Genomic DNA, 5,593 nt, shown 5'->3' with positions numbered 1-5,593 from the left:
CTGTGAGAGGCCTGGGAAAAGCCCCTACCATCAGCGCCTCTTGTCCACCTGCTCCACCAATACAACAGAATATGCTTTGATCTCCCTCGGGGGTTTCTGATGGAGCGGAGATCTGAGGAGGAAAAGAGCACAGCACCTGGAGCGGGGAAGACTCCAGACTGCTGCACTTGCCACCTCCTTACTGAGACTTTAGTCGCAGCCTCTAACCTCCCAGGGACTCAGTTTCCACACCTGTGAATTGAGGGTGATAACGCTGCCTCCCAGGCCACAAGGAAGACGAAGTGAGGTAACCTACGGGGTGTTTCCTATTAGCATGGAAAGCCCCCTGGGGATTTGAATTAATGGTCTTAGCGTGGAGTATTGATTGAGAGCGTGAGCCACGGCAGCAATTGACTCCTTGGTATTTGCTGGGTGCCCCAACCCAGCCAGCTAGTTTGAAGTCAAATTGAGGGAAAGCACACTGGAGCAGGCTGAGGAGCTGGCAGAAAACCCAGCTCTGGGCTGGGGATTTGGCTCAGTGGTTCTGCCGCCAAGTTCAATCCCCAGTACCAAAAAGAAAAAAAAAAAAAGAAAAAAAAAAACCCAGCTCCCAGCGACTCCCTGGGAGGCCCCGGAGGTGTTGGCGCTTACCTGATGAGGGCAGAAGAAAAGCTACCCTTGGGATCCCCAGCAGTTCCTGACCTTACTGTTCAGACGGGAGATTTTCAAAAGAAGGAGCAAGCAGTCCCTGAGTGATTCAAGCTTAAATCAAGCAAACCTCCGTAGCATTGCCAGACCCTGCAAATCAGTGCTATGAGAGGGCAGAGGTGTCTGCAAAGCCACAGACTTCCCCCGTGCCTTGGCCTTGGCCTGCGACTTTTTCCTTTGTGACCAGGACACTCCCTCCAGGCTAAAGGGGCAGGGCCCACTGGAAGCTCTAGCGCTTCTGTGCACCACACCACTCGGCCGTCTTTGCTGCCCGAGTCCCCTGGTGACTCAGGTCAGTCCCTGTCCGCTCTCCTACTACAGAGCCATAGGCCCTGACGCTGGCCGACCACCCGGTGAGTTGCCGGTCAGTACCAGGGCTTCCACGTGCCACGAGCTGCACCCGTTCTGTCTGCTGGGTGGGCACAGGAGGAGCACCTGGTCTGTGCGTGCCACCTGCCGAGTCTCCACCGACCTGGCCCTCTGAGCACTCGGGGCTCTGTGTGGGAGGAGCCTTCACAGGCCAAGACATGCCCACTTGGAGCCGAAAGGACTGGACTGGGTCATACAGCTCTACAAGGCAGAGCTGGGGCTCTAGGGGCCAGGCTCTGCGCCATGCCAAACTCTGCCTGTTCTTGCAGCCCAGCTGGAAACCTGCTGCCTCTGGGGACCACTGCTGGCTTCCTCTACCCTCCTGTCCTGTACACTGAGGTTCTCTGGACAGCCCTAGGTGCCAGACCCTGAGTGCCAGACCAGGGCTCAGATGATCAGGAGTTGTTTGTGCCTGGTGTTCACAGAGCAAGGGCACAGGGCTGGGCAGTATGACTGAGGCTCCAGCTCACACCATCTGCTGAAAGGCTTGCGGGGGGTGGGGTAGCTTTTACAGGAGGGCAGGTGGGAGAGGCAGTGCCCTGAGCAACCAGAACTCTGCGTGCAGAAGCCTGAGTTCTGTGTGAACGCTCTGAGCCTGTTTACTCATTCGTTAAAGGGAGGCGTACCTAGCCCACTGAGTGAATAAGGTTCTGCTCAGTTCGTGGAGTGGAGTGGCCCTTACACAGTCAGGGACATTCCAGAGGAGAGAAGCTAGGGTCGGGGAAAGCTCAGAAATATGAGACCACTCATATTCTTGAGGCAGCATATACGTTGGCATTCCTTAGGTCCCCCGTACATGGCACAGGTCTGGGCTGGATACAGGAAGATGAACATCTGTCTAATGAGAATGCATGAATGAATGCTCACTTGCCCAACAGCCCTGTCCTCTTCCCTGTGCATCATGGGAGCAGATGGTGCGGTCACAGGATGTGAATTATGTCTGTCACTCCCCCATCTGGGGAATGTGCCGCCACCATCTCATGGGTGCCCACCGGGAGATGTATGGGCCTCAGGGCTTCCTCGAAGGGCTCTACATGGACCTAGCCCACTGATCTTTGGCTCAGGAAGTTGGAGATACTAGGAGAGCTGGGAGTTTCCCCAAGTGTCAGGGAGGTGAGGGAAGAGAAGCTGGGGTCACCATATCCACAGGTTGGACCCCTTCTTCCCAAGACCAACATAGTCCCTCTGCTCGCTGAGACCAGGGTCCTTGCTTCTGAACACTGGGGCCCTCTCTTCTCAAGATCAGCACAAGCCAGGTGTGGTAGCACACGCCTGTAATCCCAGCATTCAGGAGGCTGAGGCAGGAGGTTCGCTGTGAGTTCGAGACCAGCCTGAGCTACATAGAGAATTCCAGGTCAGTCTCAACCACCTAGTGAGACCCTGTCTCAAAAATCAGCATAATCGTCTTCTAGACCTCGCCTCTGTCGCCAGCGTCCTCTTACCACCCGCATTCAGCACCAGGGAGAGCTCCAGGGCCCAGCTACCTGGGGTGAAGTGGTGGAGGGCTGGGGAGGGCTGCCACTGCAGTCCATGAACCGTTGTCAGCAGGAGGGAATAAGAGTAGAGGGTGGTGAGCACCGAGTGCAAGGACGTGACCGGGCCACTGACTGCGGCCCTGCCTGAGCGGGGAGGTAGGGACTTACCCGTGGTAGGGAAGGGAGGATCCAGGGACAGCAGAGGCTCTGGCCTCTGCTCCTGGGCTGGAGAACAATATTGTTCCAAGAACCCACTGGGGACGGCGTCTGGAGGTGAATAAAATATCCATTGTTCAGGCAAACTTACTCAGTTGATGAATAACGGAATTTATAGACTTGGAGATACCGGCGGGCCGGGGAGAGGGTACAGTCCAGAACCTGGGGGCATCTGTCTGCTCTGGTCCCCGCTCTCCTCTGGCGCCTCAGGGCCGAGCTCCCGATAGGGATGGGAGAGGACAGGAAGCTGGGAAGAGTCCGTGTGAGCGGGGGCGGCCCTTACGTTTGTTCCTTCTTGACAAGCAACTTGGGGATGGAAAAGGTTACTGGAGGCAGCGTTCAGCGTGACTGGGACAAAGACTGGCTGCTGTTACGGACTCTGCGCCCTGCAGGTGGCACCTGTTCTAGACTTAGTTTCCTGTCTTGTTAAGTGGGGTCGAAGCTGTCACCACACAGCCTGCTGCAAGGGTCTGCTGAGGAGACGAAGGTGATGGTGCCTGATGTTCTTGCCCTTGCGGCTAAAACTTTTGAGCCTCTTTCTGGCCCCTAGAATTCCCTGAGCCCAGGAGTCATTCCGCTGGAAGACAGAGGAGAAGGCCACAGGGGAGGAGGAGCTTCTGGCCCTCAGGGCCATGTTTGATGTCCAAAACCACAAAAACCTAGCCGACTGTGCACACAATCAGGAATACAGCTCCCATCCACCTGCTCCCACTGGGGCCTAGGCTGGGAGATTCTTAAAAGTCATAGCACATCCATGCTGAAAACTAGTGCTCTCAAGAAAGAGGGCCTAGTGGGGGAAACTGAGGCTAGGCAGAGGTGAGTGGAGTGTAGGGACCTCCTGCCTGGAGAACAACACAGATCCCTAATCCTAGTGCCCTCTGGGCCTTAAGCCTTCCCCTCTGGGCAGTGGGAGCCTACACCCCAGGCCCGGCAGAAATGCAGGGGAAGCTGCCCCAGGGGCCAGGACCCTGCTTGGATAGGAGGGGGACCATGGCTCCAGGCCCTTCCTGAGTGACAGCTGTGGCAGTTGGCAGGACGCAGGGCGAGAGACGGCTCCTGTTCACTGCTCTGGGCTTACTGGATCCCTGCCTCAGCCTACTGCCTCCCATGAGAAGCTGGACCCACGGCCCCGCATAGCTGCTACACTAGGACTCATCCATCTCCAGCCACCCCGAGCACCCTTGCCTGTGGTAGTGGGTCGAGGGAAGTCACCCCGGCCAGAGTCTCAACACCCCTGAAGCGGAGTAAAGCTGGGACCCCACGGCCCCCTCCTCTCCAGATGTCTCTGTGTGATGTGAAGGGCTTGTGTATGCTGGAACATGAAAGGTGGGCTCGGTGCCCTCACACAGCACACCCTGCACGCACCTGGGAGGGCACAGGCAAATCCTCCAGGGTCATCTCCCGGGCACGTTGTTGGGCGTCTGAGAGTCGGAGATCCTCTCTAGGAATAAGATGCCCGTTTCTCAGGGTGAGCACAGAAAGGCTAAGGTGTGAGACTGCTGAGCCCAGAGCCCAGGACAACAGTGTCGTAAGGTGCAGTGTCATAAGGTGCCTTGAGCCCTGCGTTTAGTGTACTAGCTAGCACTGGGTTTCGGGGGGGTGGCTGCCTCCCCGACTCTACCGGAATAGATCTCCGCTCCCCGGTTTCTTACAGGGCAAGGGGTGAAGAACCTTAGACGGAACATCCCAGATTCTGTCTCAGAAGAGCCTACAGCCATGTGTCTGAAAGCAGACTGTTCGCAAACCTCCAGGAATAGGGAGCTCAACCTCCAGACACAGTGGCCAGCACTCTGAGTCCCCGGGTTCTCCCTGCCTTTATGCTCAAAGATGTTCTCTGCTTTATGACAAAGCCCTGAGGGTCACTAAGGGGTCCCCCTGAGCATCACCTGACTTGGGACTGCTGATCAGAGAGGCGGGCTCCCTCCCCTCTGGTGGACTTGGTGTGAAGTTGGCACCTTGAGTCTGTAGAGAGTACTGGGGTGGTAGAAAGAAGGGCAGGAGAAATTAGGGGCGAGGGAGGTCGGAGCTGGGCCAGGCTTTCAGATGAGCGATGCCACCTTTTGTCTCAGGACTCAGTGGCCAAGATGAGCCTGGTGCTGAGACTGGGCCACGGGGTGGATGAGTTTTGTTCTTGGGCAGTGACATGAAGAGGTCTAGACTAGAGGCATCGCTTAGGGAAGAGCTGGGCTTGGAGATTCCCTTGCTATCCACTGCCACCAAACGTTTGGGGAACTGGGCTATAATCCTTTGACGTCCCCAGTGTTGGGGGGCTGGGCTAGATTGGGGAACCAGGGGTAGTAGATGGAAGAACTTCCTCCAGGGCCAAGCCAGGCCTATATCCCCAGCTGGCCCCGGCCCAGGGGTCCAATAATGGCCCTCAAGGCCCACAATGCCCAGTCTTATTGAGCCTAAGTGATGATAAAATCAACAGCAGTTTAATCGGTAAGTTTAACCCCAGACAGAGCAGTAATGGTGTTACTAATTGGATCATTAGAGATTTGTGCTGTATGGCTGTGTAATTAGAGAAGCTATGGGGGTCCAGGGTAAACTGGGGGGCCACGTAGGGCAAGGGGTAGGGAGCACCTGGCGAGGCCCTTTCCCGGCTAGGGCTAGGTCAGCACTAGAGCCTCCTGTTCTCCAGCTGTGCCTTCCAAGCTCCCGGGAGGCCATTGCAGGAGGCCTGCCTGCGTTCAGGTCCTGTCACGTCAGGAGGAAGAAGACTTTGGAGAGCACTAAAGACGGGACCCCAAACTTTACCACCCCATTCTGTAACAAGTAAGGGGCTCGCACCCTGAGAACTCCCGGGACTCGGGGTAATCAGTTATCCTATTTTTTTTTTTTTTTTT

The sequence above is a fragment of the Fukomys damarensis genome, unplaced genomic scaffold (assembly GCF_012274545.1).
Source record: "Fukomys damarensis isolate Sample0158 unplaced genomic scaffold, DMR_v1.0_HiC HiC_scaffold_12, whole genome shotgun sequence".
Lineage (NCBI taxonomy): Eukaryota > Metazoa > Chordata > Mammalia > Rodentia > Bathyergidae > Fukomys > Fukomys damarensis.
This window is presented reverse-complemented; position numbering follows the sequence as displayed.